The sequence below is a fragment of the Nothoprocta perdicaria genome, unplaced genomic scaffold (assembly GCF_003342845.1).
Source record: "Nothoprocta perdicaria isolate Ctin4 unplaced genomic scaffold, notPer1 scaffold_15, whole genome shotgun sequence".
NCBI lineage: Eukaryota > Metazoa > Chordata > Aves > Tinamiformes > Tinamidae > Nothoprocta > Nothoprocta perdicaria.
In genome coordinates, this window is record NW_020454649.1 from 1,176,354 (window position 1) to 1,202,998 (window position 26,645).

The 26,645-nt window shown below is 40.9% G+C and overlaps 1 protein-coding gene across 6 annotated transcripts in view; it reads left to right on the forward strand.

Moving 5' to 3' along the window:
* The window catches only part of LRRC4C (leucine rich repeat containing 4C), a 146,587-nt gene that overhangs the window by 52,234 nt on the left and 67,708 nt on the right, over nucleotides 1-26,645 (forward strand). For 2 of the 6 annotated variants that reach the window (XM_026034735.1, XM_026034737.1), the window contains exon 1: nucleotides 200-1,470. The exons of 3 other annotated variants lie outside the window; for them this stretch is intronic. The gene's annotated coding sequence lies outside the window, so the exon portion shown is untranslated. Of the gene's footprint in view, nucleotides 1-199; nucleotides 1,471-1,714; nucleotides 1,734-26,645 lie in introns of those variants that run through there. One more of the 6 variants, XM_026034740.1, reaches the window with a different exon arrangement.

Sequence of the window (26,645 nt, forward strand, 5' to 3'; positions counted from 1 at the left end):
GGCCGCGGGCGGAGGAGCGGCGTGCGCAGCGGGATGGGAGCCTGAGCGGGCGCCGTGCGGCGGCCGGAGCCAACTTGTGGATCGGAATTAACGCGGCGCCGGCGGCCGGGAGCCGCTGCCCAAAGAGCGAGCGGCGCGAGGAGGGCGCGCGGAGCGGAGAGCCCTGAGCCGGCCCCGCTGCCTGCCCAGAGCCGGGACACAAGTTGCTGCGGCTCCGTGCTGCCGGATCTCCATAGCTGCTGCTGCTCCACAAAGCATGGAGAGGAGCCCGAGACGGAGCGCGAAGGGAGCCGGCGCTTGGGAAATCGGCAGCTGAGGGGACAGATCTCGCCTCCCCAGGGCCCCCCGCGCCCCCTCGAGGGAGTTTTAACATCAGAGAGATCTTGGGGGTGTGGGGGGGCAAGGAGGAGAGTGGGCGTTGAAAACACGCGTCCCCAGCGTTTAAAAAATAACGAGGGGATGGATTTGTTCTTGACAGCTGGTGGGAACCTTGAATTTTTCTCCCCTCCCTCCTCGCTCCATTTAATGTGAGATTGTGAGAATGCAGAGGAGTCGGAGGGAAGGCGAAGGGATCTAACGTGGAGTTTGGAGCGCGGACAGGTGCCGGTGCTGTGGATTGCCGGCCTCTCGCTGAAATCAAAAATCCAATTGCGCACTGGGTTGTGATTGGAAATCTAATCAGATCTTCGGAGGGGGGGAGAGACACGAAAAGTTTGTCGTTCTGGTACGCACAGGCGCGACCCCAGATGCGACGGGAAGTTGTGGGCTGCAGGAGCGCGGGGGGCTAGGGGCAAAGAGAAGAATGGGAACCCCCGCTCCGCTGTGCAGCCGCACGGATTGGAGAATTGATAGTGCAGCAGAGAAGGGGGACGAAGAAAACTGCCCGGCGAGACCTGGATCTTAACAGCCACAAGAAGATCACGCTAAAAGAGTGCAGATGGAAGGTTCCTTAAAAAGAAATGCAGCCCTTTCTGTGCTCCAGAGAAAAACTACGTAGCGAGCCATGGAGAGCAGAGGAGACAGAGGCAGAAAACCTCAGAAAAAGGAAACTAGGCAAAGGATCCATAGTGGAATGAAAAAGTTTTGGAAAGGATAAGGACCATTCATCCTCTGCAAGGGTTTTGCTTTTTTCCTGGTGTTTTAACCCCCTCTTCTCCAGCGAAGGCGATCGTCAGTGCTACCACTACAGCGATTTCCAGCAGAAAAGTTGAAAGCGACACAGAAAAAAAAGGACAGAGAAGAAGAAAGAAAAATTGCCGGAGGGGGAGAATTTGGCAGTGTTGGGTTGGATTGGCACCTGTATGGACTCAAAAGTGATTGGAATTTGCAKTTGGATATATTATTTTTGTTTTGCTTCCTTATTTTTAATTTTGGTTCCGTTGCTGAAATGAAATAGTTTTCCTGCCCCCTCCCCCACCCTGGCTTTTCATAACCGCTCGGATTTCCAGCTGGATACTCTTTGAGGATACAGTAAGTACCCTTTCCATTTTATTATTGGTTGGAAAGGAAAATAGAGGCAATTCCATTGCCTCTCCACTTCCTTCCTTCTCCCTTGTCGCTTGGTTTGATTCCCCGACCTGTCCCCTACCTTTAAGAAACGAGAAATCTGATGAATTCTAAGCCATCATCTGTCTGCATTTTGCTGATGGCCAAGGGGGAGGTCAGGAAGGAATGAGGACAGAACCAGGATCTCACAGCAGCCGAAATGTTGGTGCCGGTAAAACTCCAGCCTGGTAGGATGCTGCAGATGCCGGCGGGTCTGCTCTGTGGCATCTGTAGATGTTCACCAGCACGGAGGGGTTTTTGCGAGAGCCGCTGCAGTGAGTGGTGCTGCGCTGCCTGGCTGCCCGCTCGGAGCAAACTGCTGCAACTTGCGGAGAATTGCATGCATGGAACGGGGTTATTTATTTATTTTGCAGGCGYTTAAAACTGAAGGGCTCCAATTCAAAGCCTGGCATCCAGCCTGACATTGCAGATCGATACGGTGTATTAACAGGAAAATTTTATAATCCGGCAGGGAGGTGAAGGATGGCGTTTGGTGTGTGKGGGGGAGGACAAGAGGTGGCGGTGGATTTTGAGGCAGCAGGACTGAGGGAAATGGTGTGTTTTACACTCCATTGCAACAAGCGAATAGTGGCAGGCGGAGAAAGGACCTTCTGCTGCTGAAGGGGAGTTTTGCAAACTGCTGTACAAGCCACTCGTGCCCTCCAGATCTCCTAGGAAATTCTTTGTGATTTTGTGGTGAATCCGGGCTCCCCTAGGACTTCCATGGCAATTGAAGGAGGTTTATTGTGATTGACAAGCAGTAAGGATACTGTGGTATTAGGAGGTTTTTGTTATTGCATTGATTAAAAAAAAATAGAAAAAAAAATCAAGAATAGCTTGTGGGATTCATGGATTAGCAAAGATGTGTAAGTAGCAAATCAGCAAATCTCTTTCTCTTGCTGGAGAACTGTGATGTGGGGGTGTGGAATAAAGGCAGGATGAGATGGTGTTTAAAATAGAGGTCCTTGTGTGCCTGTGGGGAGGAGTGCCACTTCCGTCCCTTCTCCTGGCATGACTGCTTACCTTGTACATTGGGAAATTCTTCCTTCTTTTATATTCTATTTTTCCTTTCTATCTTCTTTCACCTCCATCCTCCTCAGCCTTGGCCTTTGCATATAGGCTCCAACTGAAAGTCGTAATTAGGCCAAATTAGGAGGAGAAGGAGGGAGAGAAACACATAATTAAATGAACCATTGGACAGATATGGATATTTTTTGGCAGGCAGGGTGCAGAACTAGCTTTGCCATTCAATCTACTTTTTTCTAGCTGCAGTATTCTGGAGGAGGGGAAAGAAGCAGGAATGGGAAAGGTGTTGGTAGAGCTAGATCTTGATTTTTAACATTTTTTTTTTTTTTCCTGGCAGTGTTTCCCTTTTCTTGGGCTTCCTGTGTGAAGCAACACAAACTAGAGCTCTAACTTCCCTGGATAAATAAATAAATAAATAAATGTCAACTTTTTTTTTTTTCTTCTTTTTTTTTTTTCCCCCTCTCACTCTAATTTCTCTGACATCACCTATGTTATTTCATGTAAGCCTCTTGCATTTTTTTCTGCAATGGAAATGAGACCTTCTACCTTTGAGATGTGTCCCAAGTGCTTCTGTTTGGAGGTCATGCCTCTTAAGCATTGGCTGCTCATAAAGGATTACGGTTTAGGGTCCCGTTCTGCTCTGAAGGAAATCCCTGGAAGTTTTTGTTTTGCCATGCAAACAAATCAGACCTTTTGTGCTGTTGTGCGTAGATAAAGGAGGAAGCAGCTACAACAAGAATTGTTCCTTCCAGCTCCAGTCGCTCTCATCCTTCTCTATAGCTAAATGGGTTTAGTGCAAAATGCTTTTGCCTCATTTATTTCTCTGGGCACATGTTTCCTGGTGGGACACTAAGTGGGTAATAAGTTTACCAGCATCTGAAAATAAGCATAAAATTTTGCTCTCCATTACTTCATGTATTTTTATAAGCCTGTGCCCTGTTGTGGGCTACACTTAAATCAGCAGTTTCAGTAAGAGAGCAGTTAAATTTATGTTAAGCTGCTGCTCAGTAATTACTGAAGGAAAAAGAAGCTGGCTAAGGAAAAGGCATCTCCGAGCTTTTCCCTGGACTGCTGTCAAGTGAGCACATAAACAGAAAATCTGATAGAGCAAGTCTACTTTTTGACAATAGAAAGCTGCCATAGGTGCCTCATTCATTTTGTGCAATAACTACCAGGAGAATTTTCTTGATGTGATAAGGAAGCACTGGGAAAATTTAGCCACCAGTTTGGGCTGAAATAGGCAAACCTTGTCAGCATTAAAAATATGGGGATGTATGTCTGCTTGGAAAGAGGCAACAGTTTCGCACTGGAGTGAATCATGCGCTTCACACGGTAGCCAAAGACACAGGCAGCAGCTCAGGGTTTAACTCGTTCAGTCTCATGCTAGGGCCGAGTTTCTCAGAGCTTGTGCAGGGGCAGCCAGAGCTCCGAGAGCTGCTCGGAGAGAAATGGCAAACCCAGCAACCCACACGCACCGAAATGAGGAGCAGCCCGTCTTGGGCGCAGGCAGGAGCTCGCGCTCTTTGCTTGTGCCTGAGCACAGGGGTATCATTGAGCAGTAACTGCTGATCCTGTGGCTGTCTCCTCTTCCAAAACGTGGGCAATCCGTTCAGGAATGACCTYGGACAGCTAGGAATCTGGCTGCACACTGACCTGTTCCGCGTATACCCAGGTGCTAATATAGGAGTGAGCTGTGTTTGAAGAGTCCTGCTCTATTTGCTGAGCTGTTTTACAGAAAGTCAGAGATCATTTGTCTCAAACTTGGAGTTTTATTGGCAAGCCATTGYTCAGTGTTGCAGGGGGATAGCTAGTGCGTGTCTCTTTGCACATCAGGAATGATTTGCACTGATCTGAAATAGGAACAGGCTCAGGTTGCTGGAGGAGCAAATTCTCCATCACGGTATCTCCCACCCTGGTAGCAACAGCAAGCGAAAAATGTTTTTTCTGAAGCAACTAAGAACTAACAATGGGTGTTTGGGATGTAAATGGATAGAAGCAACCGTGTGAAATTAGTGACAGGGATTCCCAAGATACTGTCATGGCTTCCATCATCTAGACTTTAAAATATCTTACCCGTGACCTAAAAAGCTGCATCTGATCCATGTGAAAATGCTGCTGTTGCCATGTGAGGCAGGAAGGACTCCGTTCCGCGGGGCTCGGGACAGGTTTGTAGCGAGCGCTGGGCGAGCCTGGTGCAGGCGCGAGGGAGGCTCCGGCGAGGCAGTGTCGGCAGCTCGGCGGAGGGAAGGCCCCGGCAGCGGGATGAAGCTGCCGCCTCGCTCCTGGCTCCCGCCTTGGCTTTGCCTGGAGATGTCCCTTTGCTTCTGCTTGCCACTGAGGCAGAGCTGAAAGTCTGAGGGAGAAGTCATTCCAGAGAGTCACCCAGCTATTTCCAGAGTGGTCCAGCTGGCTGGACTTTGGGCTGCGACTCAGAGAGTGCCTCATTCTGCATCCCGAGCCATCCTCTTGCCAGCAGACCCACGAAAAGCATAATGAAGATCATGTCTCCAGCAGCTGTAAGGGGCTGTGTCCACAGGCCAAGCAAGATGAGGAGGAGTCAGTGGTGGCAGGAGCCAGGGTAGTCTGGAATCCTGCTTTGAAACCTCCCCTATTTCTGACAGTTTGGGCAAGGCACCGTCCTTGGGAGCTGCCATTGGGAAGGATCCTGCCTCAGCTCCCCTTAGCCCAGCAGGAGACACCGGGTCCTGACTGGTGCCCCTTTTGGGGAGGTTTGTTTAGGGACGTTGYACAGAAAGGAAGGCTCCCTGTTATTTCCTGTCACTGTAATTTCCTCCCCTGGGGGAAGAGGGAGGTGAGGACACTAGCGGTGTGTTTAGTCTCAAACACACTGGCTGCAGTACCTGGAAATGAATTAACACAGAGCTCCTGGTAGGAGGCCCGGGAATTTTGCTGTCTGTTAGAGGGAAAGGTGAAAATCAGACGCTTGTGCATGCACACAATGGAASTGAACAAGGATTTACATGTGGTATCCAAGGAAGCGCCAGCAGAATCCTGCAGGCTTTCTGCTCTTTGTTTAAATGTTGCCATAGCAATTTCGCAGGGCACAAGTTACATGTTTTCCRCTTCTTGAGCTGAGCTTTTTTCCTCTCTCTGCCTCGCTGTCTCTCTCCTCGCCAACCGAGGCATCTCGGCACACAACTTTGCACAGCCATGAGCCAAGCAGCTCCGTGGCTGCGTTATCCCGCCGCCTGTGTCTGTTTGTCTCTCCTTCCTTGTCATCTGCTAATATGTTGGAAACCCAATTAGGACAAAATTGTTGGATGGAAGTGGAGTGTGAGGCACTTGTTGTTAGGACATTGAGCATATTACAATATTTGGTGTAGTGGTGATATGTTAATTGGATAGCTGCAGGCAAGTGAAGTGTAGCAGTCGCTGACAATTAGAAACAACAATAAACTTGCCAGGACTGAATTTATTCCTTGGGCAGATTAAAATGCATTGCAGGTATATACCAGAGCTTTTCGGAACTGAAATACTGGACCGTGAAAGCTCTTGAAATTCTGTTTTCGCAAAGCAGGAATGAGATTTGCCATTGCTGCTCCTGAAAGGGAGACAGGCAGCTTTGGCTCGCTGGATAAAGTCCCCCATAGTGTTTGCTGCAGAGCTTGTGCTTGTTACCCTGGGACTGAGGGGATGCAGTGTAGCAGGAAAATCGGGAGAATTATGAAGGAAACAAGCCAGCCCCAAAATAAAGCAATCAGTTGCAGCAGTGATGCCTTCACATGCAACTGGGTGAACCTTGCTCAGGAACGTCACAGCAAAATGAATAAAATGATTGAATTCTTGTCTGCAAACCCAGTGGTAATTTAAAAATGCCCTTTAAGGATGAAGGATCTTCTTTCAGTTATTCTGTAGCTGTGGGATCCATTCCAACCTGTGCATCAAAATAGTCCACGGAAATATGGATGTGGTTTCCTTTTGTATTCATATGGACAAAGTAACGTGAACTGGCTTCCTGAAATCCAGTAGCTAGTGCTTCTCCATCACCATGTGTATAAGGATGATTGCTTTAAGGGTCAGACCTAATGCTTAGAGTTTGCTGAGAAACCCATCAGATGTTGGAATGATGGAATTTGAAATAGGGAGCAAGGCAAGAAGGTTTCTTCATGAGAGGATGCAGGGATGATAGTCTGTTCACTGGTACAAAGTGGGTATTCTGTCTTGCAGAGTATGARTTGAAAGAATCCTTTAGGTTTTTATTCAATAGTGCTCATTTTTTCTGTCCTAAGGCACWCAATAATACGTAGGCATCAGTCTGTTATAAAGTAACTTTTCCATGCAGACCAGTAATCCTATTTATCCTTTCTTCCTTTTCTCTTCTATCACTGTGCAATGATGAAACCCAGTTCTACTCCAACTAATGGGAGTCGGGGCTGTGTTGATGACTTTGGTTGTGGATTGTTCCTGCTCAGTGGCTTTAGTTTTTGTTTCTTCTCATAAAAGAAGCACAAAACTTGTTTCAGTTCAAGAAGTCAACAGTAGCAAAAATGCTTGTGTTTATAGACAGAAAAAAAAAAAGCTCTGAATGTCATTTTGCATTAATATGCCACAAAGTCCACATTTTTGTCTTTCTAAATTTCTAAATGTTCCACATTTCCTTTTCAGTCTTTAATGACATCCTAGGTAGTAATGAGTCTTTTTCATCAGTGTATAATGTAATAACCAATGGGTTATTAAAATAATCTAGTCCTTATTGCTGCTATAACACAAACACAATATTTTATGAAATGTCGTATTTTTCAGCTCAATGCTCAGTCATGCCTAAGAGTTTCGTGCTGGTGTAGTTCTCTGCATTGCCTGTGTTCACATAAATATCCGAGTGTTATGACATAATTATTTTAACAGCAAGTTTTGGAGGTTGTCTTTTGAAGGCTACAGAAGAGGATCTGCAGGAAGAGAAGGATTAAGTGAAGGAAGCACGGCCTTTCCACCCTCAATGCATACAACTTGCAAATGAAGTGCGCAAAAATATATTAGATTCCATGAGCTTCATTGCCAAAGGGCATACATGCTGTGCTACGGGATTTTTACTTAGCTGTTTGGTTTTACAAGAATTTTCGTAGCCAGTACACTATTTGTGGGGCCTTCTTTGAGAGGCAWGGTCTTCTACAAGTGGTTATATATTATTTTTCCGGAGGCAAACTTTTATATTTGTTACATCATTTAAAGAAGTGAGGTTCATTTCTCTAGGGGTTGCTGATGGCCCAGCTACTCAAGGGAGAGGATGGTGACCCCATTAGCCTTTCAGGTTGCTCAGATGGAGTGCGCCGTCTCCTACTTCAGTAAGATTTTTATTGCATTTAATGCTCATGTGAATTTTGACTGTATGTGGTGCAGGAAATTAAAATCATAATGGATTTCTCTTTTGGACTGGAAAGAGGTCGAAAACCCTCACCTTCAGCACATGTTCATGTTGATATTCCTCTTTTTGTAATGCACATTTCACTGAATTGGCCAGGCCTGAATATACAGTAAGTGATGGACTGGAGGTATCTGTTACAGATTACTGAATCAAACCATAGCTTAGGATGATTTACTCCTTAAGTACCTTTCTGAAATGTGTGGAAAAATAATTGTCTTTTCATGAGAAATTTCAGTTTGGGAATATATATGAAAATCTCATGCAGTGGCAATAAAATATCATTAAGAGTTGCAGGGGACTATAGATTATAATCTTAGAGCACAAGGTATTGCATCAGTTATCAAGTATCATCTCTATCAGATTTTATTGTGGCAAAGAAAGATGAAGTTGATGGTTGCCTATAGCAAATGAAAGATAAAATGCAGCCAATAATGCTGCTGTGAAAGTACCTGTCTTCTAAAGCTGAGGAAAATTATGAGAAAAATTGATTGGAGAGAAATATAGATGGAAGAGTGTGAAGAAAAGCTGGAAGGTTTCTAAGGAGAATATATTATTTTGTCAGAGGAAAACCCGAATCATAAAAGAGTTCTTGTTTGACTATGAGGCTGTCTTTGATGAGAGAGAATATGGAGTAAAAAATTAAAGATTAAACCAAGATGGAAACAAATTAGAATATAGTAGTGAAGGGAAAAAAAAAAAGACAGATGATTTCCAATATAAATCATAAACTGCATAGTGATTACAAGTGGTAAGAGAAAGATGATTTCCCAAAGACATTTAGAAGAAATCTTGATAGGAAAGAAGTGGTGGGATAAGGAAGTTGGAATATGCTGTAAATGTTGTTGCAGGTATCCCACATAGAGTTTTTAGCAGTAGTGATGCAGAAATGATAGAAGTATTCAGTATAAATACTTATGTAGCTGGAAAAATCAAGATTAAGGATACTTACTTAGAAAAGATAAAGGAAGAAAGGATACTGGGCAACAACTTTTAGGGATAAACATTTTCAAATCAATAATCCTGTTGGTTTTTTTTTTTTCTTTTCTTTTTTTTTTTTTTCGTAAGGGTACTGCAAGTTATATATCTGGAAAATACACAAACAATGCAAGTGCAGTGACCTTGTTAGTCAGTGACCAATCAGTCCGATATAAGTTTAGGCAAAATAATGGGGAATGCAGCATGTGCTCCAGCAGAGAGAGAATTAAAGAAAAGAAAATGGCAAACAGTATGGTTGTATGGAAAGTATTTTTTATTAAGACAATGATTTGGCTATAATGACATTGCAAGGCTGGTAGATAGAAGTTACCATGGAAAACAAACTGTACATTTGAACTTTGAACTGTGTAGGGTACTTAATAGCTTGTAAGAACCTGCCAGCTACTTAAAAAATAATTATTATGTGGAAATATCTTGGCATATTTTTTTCCCGTGGGAATTATGCAGATACCATGAACAATCATTCCTTTTTGCAATACTTGTGTATCAACGATATAGTGATACATAAATGATCACCCAGAGAAAATTGCGCTTAATGTTAAGTGTAAGGCCCACCTTGGCTGAGTAGCAGGCATCTCAACAACTGCGAGCAGGGGAAGGTGAGTGCCAACTGCATGTGTGTGAATGACATGCCCAAAACTGAGAGGACAAGCTCCAAAATGATAATGCCAAAGAGAAGAAATACAAGAAAACATTTAAGTCGAAGGAGTCAGCTTGAAGAGAAATATAAAAGAACCATGAAAATTTGTGGTGGGGGAGAGAGGGAGTAACATAGCAAGAAACTGCTTTGATGTTGCCAGGAGTTGCCTCATGTCACTGCAGCCTTAGGCTTGACCTGCCCAAGGTGCCGTTGGGTGCTGTGAGGAGCCTTCATCCAGCCACTAGAGTGGCAATAGAGGACACAACGAGCAGAGTCGTGCATGGTGSACGGGCCCCTGTGAGCTGTGGGCTGCTTTGTGCCCGGCCTGTCCACCTGCAGAGAGCAGCTGGAGCACCCAAGAGGAGAGAGGAGCAAGAAGGGGAGCCAGCCCTACTAGCAAAAAGGGCCTGCTTTAAGCCACACAGTTAATGAGGAATTGAGTGATGCCATTTCTGACAAGTCATATAGAAGTTTTTAGACATTTTTAGATGTTCATTTTCATTTTATAGATGTCTGATATTGTGCTCTATCTCTTCTAGTGCAGCTCCTGATGCTCTGTAGTATGTATAGCATGTATAGCTCAGTGATTGCTGGTTAATTACATGTTGTTGATAAATCAATACACCACTTTGATCCTGATTTCATTTAAAGTATGTGAACTGAGCATTCTTTTCCAGCAGCAGCTAGTGGCAGCATGATAAATAAGGCAGATATGCAGGGTGATAGTGGGTGCAAAATGGTATGTTTAAGAATGACAAATATGGGTTATGTCTCTCATTCTGAAGGTATTCCTCTGTAAAAGAGAATCTGAAAAGGCTCTGAGATCAAAACAGCAAAGCAGGAGGCTCCCACAGTAATATTGTGCTAAAAAAGACGGTGTCATGCCAGTGAATAAATAAGAGAGTAGTGATCTTTAACATCAGTAGGGAAACTAGGATGCTGTGTACATTTCAGTTTGCCCAGGTTTTAAAAAATATGTTGAAAAGGAAGAAAGTGAAAGAGACACAAAATACCTTTGTGGCTGAAAAGGAAGAAAATATGCAGTGCTCAAACTGTGTGTTATGGAGTGGGAAACTCCGTAAAACTGAGAACTCACGTGATTAGTGAATAAGAAAAAAATTGTGTGCCTCTAGCCTGACGGAGTCCTCTTGTTTGAACTGCCTCAGGACTTTGACAGCTAAATCCAAGAAAGTCAAAGGCATGGCCTCAGAGCTTCTTCCTAGTTTGTATTTCTCCAAATGAATTAACTTTTAAGATTTTTGGTGCCAACTCCGTTTCATGCACAAATTCAGCACTTCAAGTCTGAGAGAAACTATATGCAGAGCTTTCAAAGTTGGTATACGTCTTTTTTCTGTCTTCATAAAACACCTTCATTTGTGGACTTGATTTTTTATTTGTTTGCTTCTTTTGCTAGTGTGTGTACATGGGTTAGAGGGGAGGGCATAGAAGAGCAAAGAACAAAACAAACTTGACCTACACCTGCAGGCATTTGCATTAGGTGGTAGAGGTTGCAACTGTGTGCGGTCTGCCTGGGCTAGCCTCTAGTTTTTGTAGTTTATCTTCTAATTTATGGGACTAATTTATGTGATCTAAACCCTTGTGGAGAAATTACTGATGGAAATCTAAAAATATATATATGCATTTCATAGAGCTGAGATACATGCTCACTGTCCTTTTAGTTTTGAGTTTTGTAGTGTGTCTCATAGTCCAAGCCAGAAAAAGTATTTTCTCAAATAGCAAAGGGCTTTTCTTTGTAGGTAACTATATTCAGCCACTATCAACAACAAACAGCCAAGAAGTTCTCTGCCCTGAGGTATGTAGTCCTCGTTTCTTTCTCCCTTTTCAGCAGCAGTTGCCAAATTTGTACATCTTGGGAGGTCCTGACCTAATTAATGTTTCCAGTTTGCACACTTGGTCTGTGATGCTGCAGCAGCACCTGCGTGCAAGGAGGTGTATTTTGCAGTGACAGATTGGAACAACAGTGCTCGCTTTTGTATCTTTGACCTTCCTTCCCTACTCGTCATTCTCCACCCATGCAGTATACATCAATTGCAGCTAATCAAAATGTAAAACAATAGTGTGTTCTTTGATACTAAATTTAATTGTCTCCTCATTGCTGTTCTTTAGGCAGTCACTGAATAAGATAATAGGACTTAATCTTCTAGTAATGTGCTTCATGAGGTGCTATTCAGTGTTACTGTGTCAATGTATCCAAAGGAAAACTAAGACTTATTAAGCCTGGATTTCCCTGTGGCTTGTATTGTCATTTATCACTGAGCAATACTGGGAGCTATGAATTCAGAAGAGCAGTATTTTCTGCTCTCCCAATGTAGGTTGAAATGACTGTATGCAAGGCAGCAGGAACAGGTTGATTCCTCATAGAGGAATTAACGACTCTCCCCTTTCAGTACAGCAGGGACAGCTGAAAACCTGCTGGTCTTAGGAATTTTCCTGATTTTAGGATGCTCAGAAAGTGATTAGAAGTATCTTGTAGACTGTGGTAGTCCATGGATTCATATCTCAGTTTCCAGTGAGTTGGCATATAGTGATAGGGATCTGTATGTTTTCTTCTTTCTTGATTTACTCATAATTCACTTCCCTAGTTTTAGAAGTCAAAGTCAAATTTTACTGCTAGATTTCCATTGTGAGGTAATACTCCACAGTGACATTGCATTCCCTTTACTAGAGCACTTGGAGAGAATGACTGAGGGTTTTTCAGATCAGAACTTTGTATTTGGGGCAGTTTTGCACAAGAGTAGATAGGAAGCTTTGGCAAACCTCCTAATTTATGTTAGCTCTTTTAAAAATCTGTGAATTAGAATGAATCATTGTAACTGAATCAGTGGAAAACGATGTATGGGTTATCTCAGTGCTAATCTGGAAATGCGTATACTATGCAAAGTAATTTGATAAATAGTTTGAAGGAAAGTTGTTGAAAGCAAATATGATACAATCTAGATGCTATTTTTCCATGTCTGTGTTCTTACTCAGTTATAAAACTAAATTAACTGCTAAAGCAAAAGTGTTACAATGGTGCTTGTAGAGTTATGTATATAAAATCTTATAGGTTAAGATTATATGTATTTCTTAGTATCAAACGGTATAGGTTAGTAATCAAAGTGATGGCAAACAAAAGAATTTAAATGTCCCATTATACAACTGTCCTCTTTATAAGATCCCCAGAGTTTATCCTGACAGAGACTCCATAGTCAGCAGATAACTTTTTTTTTTTTTTTTCCTCATATTGCCCCTGTTCAGGAGGAGATGTGGGAAAAACTAGACTTTTTAAAGTCTCTTTTTATCATTTATGAAACCATTACCAAGAAAAGTTTACTCAGTATCCAGCAATACAAAATACAGCATTTGTCTAAAAAGACATAAAACATTTGGCTTCAGTTCCAGCTCTTCCTAATACTGTGTTTTTTAGTAGAAGAATGTAGAAATGTTTCAAGTTTTAACTAAAATCAATACAATTTATCTAATTAGTTTTAACTGAAATGTTTTGGAAGAGGATATGCACTAAGTAAAATGTTGTTGCCCCATTAGAATAATTTTGTGGAAGATAGTTGTGGCATCTGCAAAGCTACTCTCCTAAATGTTCTGTATTAAAGAAAAATGTGAAAAAACTTTTTTAATCGGACAGTTTGTTATAATATACAAAGGAATAGTGTGACAGCTAGGAAATTTAATATTACTTTGTCTATGTGACTCCTGACCATTTCGGTTGTGCAGTCCTCAAGCTAGTTTTTTTTCATTCTGCAAAACTGAATGTTGTTTGTCTGTTCCACTGAGCTCTTCTGCATGATTAAATTATTAGTTTATCTGCAAATAAAAACATTCTATCAGTTAGAATTGAATTGATTTTGGGAAACAAATATTCTGCTTCTGCCAGAGATTGCCCTGTGGTTAAATTCAGCCACAACCAGTGACTGTTCAAGGTCTTGTTAGCATGTAAGTTGAGTTTATAAACAAGTAGATACTACCTGAAAACCTGGCATGTGTGGCAATTTATGTTTAAGTCACACAGGTAAATATATAATTGTCTCAAATGGACTTCCTTGGAAACTTCAGGCCTTGATCTGCAAAATGAACATGTGCATCCTTCGTGGTGTCATTCAGATTCCTGTACGTATGTAGGACCTTTTGTAACAGGCCCAGGCTGCAAGCAAGCAAGTTTTGATACAGTAGAGGAAGAATATTAATTTGAATCTCAGGTATATAAATTATATATAATTATATATAAATTCATTAACATGATGACATTGTGTTGTAGACCTGTGCTGCAGCATCTTGCATAAGAGAACTTGAAGGCTGTGTGCAAGGTAACATCTAAGTGCAGCTATACTGTATTTTGTATGCTACTTCATTTCATGTGTTTGACATTGTGTTTGCGGATTCTCCCGTGTGAGGCAGAAATTGGGATATTGTCGTGGTTTGGGCTTTGTTTTCCTCTCCATTTTTAATTGATATTTCCATTAAAGTTGAATGAGAATAGTTTATACACAAGTGAAATCTATGAAATATTTAATATACCCATCATTGTGGAATACTTTAAGTAAGGCTTCCCTTGTATTTAAGACGTGCTTTTGTGCCCTGCTCTGTTTCTTCAGGAGTCACCAGCATTTGCAGAATTGTGTGTTCCTTTGTGTAGCCTCAGCAATGATGCTGGGCCTGAAAGGAAGTGAACAAAAGGCGCCTTTGCTGCCTTTTCCTGCCCAAGGAGCTAAAAATACCCAGATTGCAAAGTACAGGGGCTGAGACTGTAATGATAGCAAAAGGGGGACAAGATTGGTAGCTTTTGAGGAAAATGACATAGTATTAAAGCATAAGAACTCAAAAGGTCATTCTTTTGGTGATTTTTTTGAAATGCTTACCTGTTCCTAAGCATTTCTCTAGCTCTGTTTAGTGAAGGGTTAAAAACTTGTAAGAGATAGTGCTCTTCTTGCCAGCTCTCCTGTGCAGATGGGCCTACAGATAGGAAAGGAGCCTATGCACAGGTAGTCACATAACAGAAAAATAGCAGAGAAATAGCCTTGTGGGGGGGGATATATTTAGCAAAGCACCTACTTTCATAAATCTCTCTGTGTAGGAGGGGGTAAGACATTTCCACGCATTAGTCATATAGTTGTCAGAACAATTATAACATTGACTACTTGGCAACTAGGTAGAGAAGCAACTTTTCTGGGAAAAAAAAGAAAGTGTAAGGTTTTTGAAAGAAGCAGTTAACCTCCTCCTCCCCAGAAGATAACAACAACAAGAAAAAGATCAAATATTGCATCACATATTACATCACTGGAGAAAATGAAATAACATCTGGATGCTGTCGAATGCATGCTGCTCTGTATGGTAGTGGTTGGTTCCTAGCTCGAGTGGTGGCACTTGAGGATCCTTGACTTTATGTTGTGTGGCCTCTGGTGCGTTCTATGAAACAAACACAGATCCTGTACTGCATCTTACCTCTCCCTAACTTAAAAGAAAATACTTTTCCCTACTGCAGGAGAGATCCTTCCACACCTTATAGGGCTAAAATGCCCTATGAAAGAGAGTTTAGACATCAAAGACAATTTAATATGATTTAAGAAGTGAGAGTGGATTTAAGAAGAGCTTTTGTGAGCTTAGTTCACAGTTGCATGAAAGGTCCTTGAGTGAAAGGCATTTCATAAGTGAAATTTTTATTGCAATCAGTAGCACCATACATAATACATAGCATGAGGACAGGGTGAGAGGGGAAAACAAAAGAGCGCGCACATCTTTTATCCTTAAATATCCTGCAGTGAAACACTTCCAGGCACAGGCCAAAATCTTTTTTCTTATGATTTCATCCATAAGAAAGTTTTTTCTTTTTTTTTCCCCATTTACCAGCAGTTTTGTGATACCACAAACTATTTTATATTCAGACTCTTAGTGATCTTTTTCTCCTGATGCATTTTGCCTCAGGCATAAATTGAGTTGCACAAACAAACAGAAAATAATCCCTTCCCGAAAGTTAAGCAGCCTTGCAAGCCTGCCAACTCTTGCTCGTGAGAGTAAATACTTGCAAACATGAGCTTATTCAAATATCGCTTTGACTTTCTAGCTCTAAGTGAATAAGGAGTATTTGAGTAAAAGATATCTGGGCTTTCCACCCACCTTACACAGAAATTATTATTCATTCATTTTCCATTCAAATGGAGGGCTGATCGGCAAGCACAGTGCCCAAGCTCAGTTTTCCCTGGAGTTGCCGCGTGTTTGTCAAGGCTGCAGCAGTTTGCATGCCTCGAATGCAGCAAAGTTCTCCGTGCCTCTCCCCTCACAACTTTGCTTGCCGCAGTTTCCCGGCTCGAGGCGGCAGTTTGCTCTGCGTGTGCCGCGTGAAGCGCTGCCAGCAGCGGCCACGTGAAAGGTTCCCCCCGCAGCCCCTGAGGAGAGGGGTTTGCTTCTGTGAGGGAAYGCGGGGAACCGGTCCCGTTAATTTGTTTTAGAGGCAGGTTATGAGCAATTTGGTCTCGAAGCTGCAGGCAGTTAATTGCGGAGCGATGATGTCTGAAGTGATTAGAAGGATTTTGGGCTGTGTGAAGGGCCAGGACCTCGGACAGCTTCCCTTACCTCGGCGTGAGAGGGATGCAGCCACTGCAGCGCTTCCTTTGCTTCTCAGCCTCATTTGCTTGCATAGCCCTTTGCAGACGTGTGTGGAAAGCTGTAAAGGCAGCACCCAGCGTTATGCATCGTTTTGAGCCAGCGATAATTGCGGTGACGTTGGATCCGCGTCTTCCCGGCTGCYCCCTGCCCTTAGCCTGGCGCGCGCCCCCTCGCTGCTCGCAAGCAGCAGCCCACGAGGCCCTGCCCTGGCGCTCGGGGTCAGTAGCTGCGGGCTGGCAGGCGGGAAGCCAAACTCACAGTTCGGGATGATCGTCCTGCCCCTCCTGCCGCACCAGAGAGCTCACTGCTGTCTCGCTTTCCCAGCGTACGTTGGTTCCCATCAGCKGCTGTGGGAATTTAGGAAATACCCTAGAGAGTGAGAGCTCCATCTTCCAGTAAGGTTTTTGGGGAGGGGATGCGTGGTCAAAGTTAAGGCTCTCATTGCAGTCTCTTGTGTTACTCTCTCTGTGGTAGAATCACTGCTTAAAAGCCACAAATTCAGTAGAATAAAATTGAGTAAAAAGTCTGGTAGAGTAAAAATGCAGGTCTGAGTTCAGGGTTCTACAAATGCAACTCCATTGCGTTTGCCACTTCTCTTTGCCTTGCCTTTTTCTTTCTTTTTTCTTTCCTTTACTGTTTGAGACCTGTCTCTGATGGTAGCACCACAATTAGGACATCCAGATCAATAAGATCAACTTGCTTGCTTTTGCTCGTGCACATTAAATATCTTTTAAGAATTGTGTTTAACATAGAGTCTTTGTCTTTTTGCTTTGAAGGGTCCTTTGGATAGCTTTGGCGAGTTGCTTAATTGTTTATTGATCTCATAATTATTCAGTTTGTTACCTCTTTCCCCTCAACTCCCTCTTTGCATTACTCCATTCTGTTTTAAAAGTCCTGGGTAAAGTTTACATTCATTCAGAGGCTCTTAGCAAAGTTTTTTCCTTGCTTGAATTCTATATAGCCGGAGTGCTTAGGAAGTAAGTTATGCAGAAGTTCCTCAGCAGTTAATGAACCAAATGAAGGAGAAATTGTCCAGACATTCAGAGTTCATTTCTCACATTGTAAGTCGAAGATGGTTATGGTGCATTTTGCAACAAGCTACTCCCACAGGGTCATATTTTATTAAACCGAGTAAATTGAGTGAATCAGAGCCATGGCTGTCTAGGAATTTAAACAAAATTATTGACAGTCTAGCTGCCAAACATACTGTATTTTTCCTTATTTTTGTGGTGGGTGTTAGGTTAAGAGATGTCTCTACAAACTCCTCTTGATGAAGAGAACAAGATGGTGATTTTTTTCCGTTTTGCTTTGCTTTGCATTCCCCAGAGCAGATCTGCTTTGGGCACCACTCCCCCAAGCCCTGGGCTCCCTTCCCCCAGATTTCATCCAAAACCCCTGGCAGGGTTCAGTGATTTTTCAAATCCATCTGATTTATTCTCTGTGCGATTAGAATAGAGTTCAAGAGTGGACCGAAGATAGAAAGCTAAAGGACATCTTTGAGTCTTACCATGGCAGGTTTCTCTCCACTCTCTGAATCGATAGATGAAAATTATTATGCTCCAATGCCAAGAATTAATATTGCAGCATGGCTCCAGAACCTTTCAAAACACAGTATTGCATAACTGTGATTCTGCTGAATGGTATCATTATGACTAAAATTATCATCATTTAAATGGGAAATTTTATTGCCTATTTGCTCATCTCTGGCAGGAATCAGGCTCACCCTMGCATACAATAGGTTTTCTAAATTTGGGAGAAAAAATAGAACRTTTTTCAGAACAAGTATCTCCTAAAAGCAACATAAACTAATGGAAAATGCTAGCCCTAATTAGCACTACATTCTTACTTTGAAATGATCAGCAGATAAGTCTTCTGCAGATGCAGTTAAGCTCTTCTTATCAGATAGAAACTAAATTACATTGGATATATCTCATCTCTCAAGGAGTTGGTGCCAAAGTAGGAATGTTTGCATACTTTTAACATCCTAACTGCAATATTTTGCAATAACTGTGATAAAATTTAAATTTTCTATAAAATGGAACTTTCCTTTTAAAATTTCAGTGTACTTCCTGTTAGCACTAAAACTTGCTCAAAAAGTTTGAAGGACTATTCCTAGTTAGATGTATTTTTTTTTGAATAAATGTAAATGAGATGTACATAAATATGTGGCAGTTGTTGTGCRCCGTGACTGCAAGTAGGAAGTGGCTCACTGGGTTCAGTTTTCTGCAGAGTACGAGGATACTGTATTAATGCCTTGGGACCAGGAATTCCCACTACCAATTTTAGAGATTTTGTGTTCCTAGTTGTTTTATCTCCAGGATTCCAGAAGGCATGGGAATTAGCTACCATCGTTGTCTGTGACAGCAGAGGGTATAAGCTGAAACGCTCAAACTTCAGTTCTCTGAGCAAGGCAACTAAACCTGTATCTGAACACGTAGATGTGCTTAGCCTGCCTTGTTCAGCAAATCTCAGTAGCTGCAGTTCTCCGTGTCTTCAGCCCGCGGAGCGCCATCTTGCCAAATGTTGGCTCCTAACGTAGTATAAATCATGTATTTCATCAGACCTGTCTTTCAAATAAAAARGAATTAGTGTAGTTTGGTTTTGCGTTTGCCTTTCCAAAGATTATGTTGCTAGATTATATGTCAGGATGCTTGAATAGACTAGAAGATGAATGATCACTTTGCAGTCTTGTGGTACAGGCAATGCTCCCAGTTATTAAATAGAACTGATAAATGTAGTTTAGCTTAACTGTGCAATTGCATTTATTGCTAGATCCAATCTATACATACGCAACACATCTATCCTGTCTAAGGCGAGTCCTGCTGCATAAGAATGTGTTAGAGTGGGATGCACTGTCGTTGCATGCTGTGCTTGCTTTATTTCTTGCCCAGCTCTGCTACAAAATCTATTTCAGTTGTATTTAGTTTCYTGTAGGAAACGTATATTATAACTAGCTTAGCTCATACCTTTCTGCTTTGCACTAAGATCTGAAAGGTTTAACATCAAATGTGAAGTCAAGAAACAGCTGGGCTGCTTCTGCAGTGTCCCAGAGCTGGCCAAGAAATTTAAATCAGAAGTCATTCTGTATTGTATGAATGCAGTAGATCCTATCTAACTAGTAGTAGAGAGATATGATACAATAAATGAACCTTTTCTGCCTCTTTTTTTCTCTCTCCTCCTCCAAAAGCATTTAATTCAGTGTTAATTCCCAGGAAGAATTGTAAATATTTTTTGTATTTTTTTATAGCTTTTACTATTATTATTATTATTATTATTATTAATAGTGGTTATGCAGATAAAAATGGACTGCAGGAGCTTAGAAGTAATCTTGCTGCAATAACCTACCAAAGCAGCAAAGTTAAATGGTATCCTTTTTTAAAAAGACAATATGTTATGTTTGCTTCTGTGTAGGGCAGTCAAAGTGCTGCAAAACTTAGTAATGCTATTTATTACATGTATAGTCAGTATTGTACACAGTTATTTGCCTAGAAACTTATTTTTAATTAATTGCCAACAAGGTAACAAACAGCTAAAAGAAGCTACACTTAAAAATAACGGTATCTGAAATATATTTATCAAAGTGATTAAAAAAAGTAGTTTTTAAGTACTTTTACTAAAAGTACAATTTAGTGCATGACCGTAAAACTCATACTCACATGAATAATCCAACTTGAAAATTCAAATTATTTTATTGCGCATGACTTAGCAATACAGATGGGAGTAAATTAAAAGCTAGACTGAACAGTTGTTCAGCTCCTTCGGAAAGGGAAGGAATACAGCTGCACCATCCAAGATGAATCCCAGGAAGGGAATAGTGATTTTAGTTACAGTTCCAACTCAGATGTTRTCTTGATCCATGAGGAAAACAATTTATTGCAGTCTGTTTGTTTAACTGCTTTCCTTACATCTCAGCTTGCTTTTAGCTTWGGAAGTTGTGTTAAAACTCTCTCTACTGCCCACTTCTTTTATCCTCCTTACTTAAAAGGCAATATCTAGGCTGCATGATCTGGATGGGACCCACAGGAATCAGGATGCTTTACTGGATCAGGACTAGATCTCTCTGCCCAGAAGAGCTGAGTGATGGATGAGAAACACAAGTTACTATAATAAGCCAAGTGCAAAATTGGATTACAGAGTCATTAGAGGCTGTACTTGTTCAGTACCTTTTAGGCCCTTGGGAAAGATTATTAAACAAATGAAAATGGTTTTAGATCTCAGCATTCTGTTCTTTTCAAGTAGGGAGTTGTTATTTTTTAACTTATAAAATAATTATATGTGAATAATATTGCATTATGTCACATATAATATTTAGTTGATTACATCTATAGAAGTAGATTAATGGTTATGTAAAGGTATTAAAGCATATAAAATTTCCTTTCCTGTGTGTTTAGATTTGATGTTTAGATAACAAAAACATACCTTTTCTGCCTCTTCTAATAGATTTCTGTTCTTTTTTTCAAAACAGTGCCTACAATCCTCCTCTTAAAAATACCAAATATAGTTACATTTTTATTTTTGCATATTTTTAATTATTCATTGATTTTATTTTATTATTTAAGAGAAAGTATTTGGGAATGTATATGAAATATTTCTACCCGTATAATTTCTTAGAAAGAGAGAACTGTTGGTTGGGAATAACTTCTGAAAGTTCTCAAATCAAGTTGCATGYTCAGAGCGGGACTGTTGGCAGTGCTGCATCAGATTAACCCTTTCTTTGTCTAGCTYAGTTGTGAAATCTTCCAAGGATGGATGTTTGACAAACCCCTCTTGCTCCTGTGCTCCATCTTCCTTCTTAAATACTCATGCCCAGTCTTACATAATATGTGCACTTTTGGGCTTTTTTTCCTTTGTCATTGCTGCAAMGAATTTGCTGTGGTTGCTTTGCAAACCTCGCAAAGGGCTGCAGACTGGAGCTGCCTCTAGCCTGTGCTCTACCAGACAACACAAGTCCTTCTCCCTCAGCCTCTCCTCCTAAGAAAGTGCGACCTGGACCATCTTCACAGCCTTCCTCTGACCCCTCGTCAGCTTCTTCACATCCCTCTTGAACTGCGGAGCCCAAAGACGGTTGCAGTGTTTGAGATGCAGCCTCGCTGGTGCCAAGTAGAGCAGGATAATAAATAACCCCTGATCTGCCCTCCTGGGCATGGGGCATGTGGTCTGGCACGCTTGCAATGAGCGAGCAGTGCTGGGGACCATGATCRACCTGGCATCCAGCATAACCTGCCGGCTCTGGAGCCTTCAGCAGGGCTACTRCTTAGCCAGTCGGACCACAGCCTCTGCTCATCTCGTGTTCTGCAGTGGATGCACACCTTTGCACTCGTCTCTTGTTGAACTAGAAGGTGTTTCTGTTGCCTCAGACACAAAATTTCTCAAGATTCTCTTGTAGTGGCACTTGAAGATAGCCTCTTTTTTTTTTTTTTTGGCTCAATCTGTGAAATTTTTAATATGTTGTTTTTTTCTGTGTGCAGTAGTAGAATCACATTGTTCCTCTCACGAGTACATATTAGAGATAAATGCATTTAGTATTTTGATTGACTGTTCTAAGAGAGGGCATATCGTCCGTTGCAAGTACTGCTGATTCCCTTCAGCTCTTGATCTGAGGATCCAGGTGCTGGGTGCTCTACCATTGTGATAGACCAAGGCCCAGTTTGGRTTGTGACTCGCCTTCTCCTACCTAGATACTTCGCTTTGGAGGCCTGGCTGTTGGCTGTCTGAACATAGTGACTAGCAAATGTGATATTCACACTTCTCGGTGAAGATCAAGTAAAAGCCTGGCAAGGTATGTGTGTAAAAGAGTTTTTGAACTACTCTGCATAAACTTCAAAAGTGCAAAACCCCACRTTCCCGCCTTCTCTTCCAATAATATACAGTATTTTCAGAAAAAAATCCTTCTTGATCGCACATAACATACATAATGCAAGATGTGCATTATGCTACCTCTAATTACCTTAACATGAGCCTGAGAGGATGGAATCATTTTTTATTTAACTGATCTTGACAAGTGGCTGAGCCTTTGAGACGAGTTGAGCTACTTCATTTTTCACTCTGCGCCAATCAGTCAYTCTTCCTACGGTACCTCTCCATGCAGGTGGGAAGGGTCCTGTAAATTACCAGCACAAGCAAATTGCCAAATACGACTTGGCTACAGCAGGCTGCCTTGTCTAATCCATCCTCCATGTATTCAGGTAAAGTACATTTTCTGACTTTTAATTTGATCTTTCACATCAGTTGTTTCTTGGTCTCCTTTCCACAAAGCTCCTTCGTGTAGATGCATCAGGTTTTKTATTTGTTTTAAGCATGGCAACTATCAGGAGAGATGATTGGCATCTTTAAAGATTGCTTCTTTTTCTTCAAGCTTTTGATTTGCAGTTTTTCAGAAGTTCACTGGTCTGCACTGGAGGGGAAAAAGCAGCAGAGGCAGGAGAATAGCCCATCCAGTCACATATGCCAGACTGTATTTTTGAAATAGTACATGAATGTTTATTTGGCTGCAATCTCATTAACAGGTAGTTGCTATACTAGAGAATATTTTGAGGCTGTTTTCTTCCTTCACTTCCTCCCCAGATGGAAAAATAAAAAAAAAACAGAGCTGAATAATACATTTACTAAGTTCACTGAAATTCTTTAATATTTTAAGGTAACATTTCTTTGCATATACAAGGTAGAACCAGAAATCTCTTTCAATTTCAAAATTTGCTTCAATTTTATAACAAATAACATCTCCGAATAATTCAAACAAGATTAATGTTTAGTATTTTGTGTGATTTTTTTTTKTTTGTTTCCCAATTTAAATTCACTGCATACTGCTTTGTAGGGATACAGAGAAAGATTCAGTTCCAAGTCCTTTTTCTGACTTCTCCTTCCAGAGGTCCTGGTCCATGAAGTTTCCTATGACACAAAGTGTCAGCTGGCTTGGAGTTTGTAGGAGTATGAGCTGTTTTTCTATTTACTTTCAATGTCTCATGAACCCTTTCTATCACATCGGCCCTCCTGCGCGCACTCTGTGCTGCTCGGTCCTAGATCTGCAAAGCCCCTGCTATTCCATTCTCAACTTTATCTTGAGTGGAGTCTGCCAGCTTTCGATTTTCACCAGATTATGCTGCAATTAAGATCAATTTAGTAAGGAGAGAGAGGGAGAGTTAAATAGATCAGTTCAAATCATACTTTGAGCCTATCAATCAAAAACCATTCTTTTCGTAGAAGCTGAAATGGTAGGATTGATGAAAGCTCTGGCAAGTTTAAAAAGCTGCCTGACAAATTATGCCTCACAAATTTTTGTGTGCAAAAACATATCAGAACAGATTTTTAATGTCCTTCAAGAGATCCTGCTCTTACTCACCAAACAGCATCTAGGCCAGTTTTTCTGTATTTCAGCTGCACATGCCCCACCAAAGGCAGCAGATGCTCAGAACCCCCAAGTAACCGCTCTACTACACACCACAAATAAAATGCAAAAGTTAAGCAAACTGAATAAAACACGACAGCAGTTTTTAATGCTGTTTGCTTTTTTTTTTTTTTTCCATATCTTTCACTGGGACTGCAGTCTTTGCTATTTTGCTGAATGAAGTTCCCATGTGGGAAGACCTTAATGTCTTAGTAAGAGCGCAGAGGGGACTTGGTTACAGAATTCTTATATTTCAGCTGTGTGTTCCAAGCTATTCTGAAACTGGGTAATGATTTTTCTTTTGKAGAAAAAAGAAAAAAAGATCATGTAAGCATTTATTTTTAATTCAAGAGAAAAACCTGTAGTTTCCCTATATAGGAAAATTTAGGTGGTATTAGGTATTAGCAGTTGTTGAAGGAAAATGCAGTATTAGGATACCAGTGACTGTATTTTTCCTTTGTTTGCCTTTGACATTTGAAAGTATTTGAAAAGCTAGGTACTGAAAAAATACACATGTGACTTAAAAAAAAAGAAAAAAAAAGAAAAGAAATTCACTGCACTTCCCCTGTAGCAGTCTTAAAGTGTTTCAGCTAAGACAGATTTACTGATACCAGGTATTTCTTCTAAGGTATTTGAATGCAGTTTCACAGTAAAGGTAAAACTCTGGATATTTTTTGAAAGGAGGAGAGATAAGTATTTATTTTGTTCTCGCATCAAAAGGTTTTGAGTCTTACTTTCCAGGCTTGTATTAGCATGAAATCTTTTTTATCAGATGCTTGCGGGTTTATAGGCTTTTGCCTCACTTTGGGAAAGCTGTTGAGCTCTGCCTTTCTCTTCTCTGGCTGAACTCTATATCTGGATGTAGGGGTGTGTGAAACTGTCATGGTATTTAGCTTGCTTTTTTTTTTTTTTTTTTTTTTCACCCAAACCCAGACCTTTCTTCCTATATCTAGTTTGTTTTTAAGGTCACTGGGATACTGTGGTGATAGGTGACCTTATAAAAATCATATGGGTGGGTGCAGAAGGCTGCATTATATGTTAAGAATGTTGAACACTGTTTCCAGATGTTACTTTACATAGGTGTTCAGAGCCCAAGAATTACACATGAAAATGTTAGGGTAAATACACTGTTTACACAAGCTGCTCTTTTAAAACAGAAGGAAATGGAAGCGAAAATGGCATTGCATCTATTTGGATAGCCCTTGTAAAACAAGGGGAAAGAGAAAGGTAAAAGAAAGAGGCTTATAATATAGCAGTGCTCTAGAATTATTAAATAAAAGGAATTGCAAAGGCAGAAAATCCAAATGATCATGAAACGATCATTTTGCTTTCCATATGATCAATGCACAATTGTTTCTTGCAGCCTTATGCTTTGTCTACGCTATTTCTTCTTTTTCTCGGTTATCAGAATTATTTCTCTGTTGGATAGGTTTCAGTCTCAGGAAAAGCTGTCTTAATATTTAGCTTACTAACTTCATTTTCTATTACTCTGCTTGCTTGCAGATTCATCTCTCTCTACTCTGCTAGATAAAGATTTTATTCCTCAGCATCTGTAATCTTCAGATATTCATAAATAAGTAAATAATTCYTCTATAGCTTTTATGTAGTAATGTTTTAGTAGTCTGTCCTCATTAAATATGTTTTTTCTCTTGATAGCCTGTTTTTCGAAATGGTTCTGGTAACAGGGTGGCTAGGATTAGGGTACTTGTCCAGGGAGGCTTGTGTGGGATTCATATGGGGTACGAGGTCAGCGGCTGCGCTTGGCTTGTGTGAAGGTTACTGCTAAAATATCGGCCTCATTCTGTGTTGCTTTGGACACCCTCAACATGCAGGAAGCGTTCCTGCTGAGGGCTCTGGTGCCTGAGGGGTCTTCTCTCCACAGATAATCATCTCTTGTCAGAGATTAAGGCCAAGGTTAAGGGACTGTTATTTGGGCTTCCTCTGCTTCTAAGATTAAAAATGCTGAACTTGAGAGAAAATTGTGGATTTTTTTTGTCAGTTAACTTTTAAACATTCTTGAGTATAGCTTCTTCTCAGTGTGGCTGCCACTAATGCAGCATCATGGAAAWCATCAGSATGTTGGTATTAGGCATAGATATACTGAAGTTGCATACCTGTTCTCTTTAGTTTTGATTAATTTAAGCAGAAAATTATGTGGGCAGCAACATAACAATATGTAGCATTGCTGTAGGATTCTATTTGTGAGATATTTTGTAATGTCACTAATTAAGGACCATACTACTTCTTAGAAGTTGGTTAAAAATATATAATCCTTTTTTAAAAAATGAGGGGATTGCCCTACATTTTCTTAATGGTCTGTGTTGGATGTGTTGGTTTATGAGTAACCCAGTTTAAATTCCTGCAAGGATTGAATTTGCAAAATGCTGATGCTACATAACTCTCAACACTTTGGGAATGCAGTAACCTTGAAATTCAGGCCACGGGGTTTCCATCACTGGATATCCCACATCGAAAGCTTAAAAAAATTTAGTAATATGGATTTAGTTTCTTTGTAAAAAGGACTTTGACTATAATKCACTGTAAACATCTAGGTTTATAGGAAAAAGCAAAGTTAGGATTGCAATTATTGAGCATTTCAAGTATAATTCCATGTTTTAATATATAAACATATTTTTTTTGTGCTCAGATGAAGAGTGTGCCTTCTGAGGCTGACTGGCCAAAACTGCTGTGGTTTTTGCTTGCCTATGATATGATTGTTACTTTACAAACAGCAGCAACAAATGCAATGTCTGCCTCAAAAATCTTATAATCTATTTGCTATGTATTCAGCAAAAGTTGCAAAACAGGGAGAGACTATTAAGACTATKCCTATTTCATGCAGTAATAAAAGAAGAAACAAATTTTGCAGCATATTAAATGAGTGATTTTAGAATCTGTTATATTTGCATATTCTAATAGTCCTTAATGGTAAACATTTCCACTCAATGGTAAATCAAAATTGCATTTTGTCAATTACTCTGTATAATCACTGTCTTCATAAAATGACTATGGCCTGAATTACACTGTTTTCTTTATGGAATTCATGCAGTGAC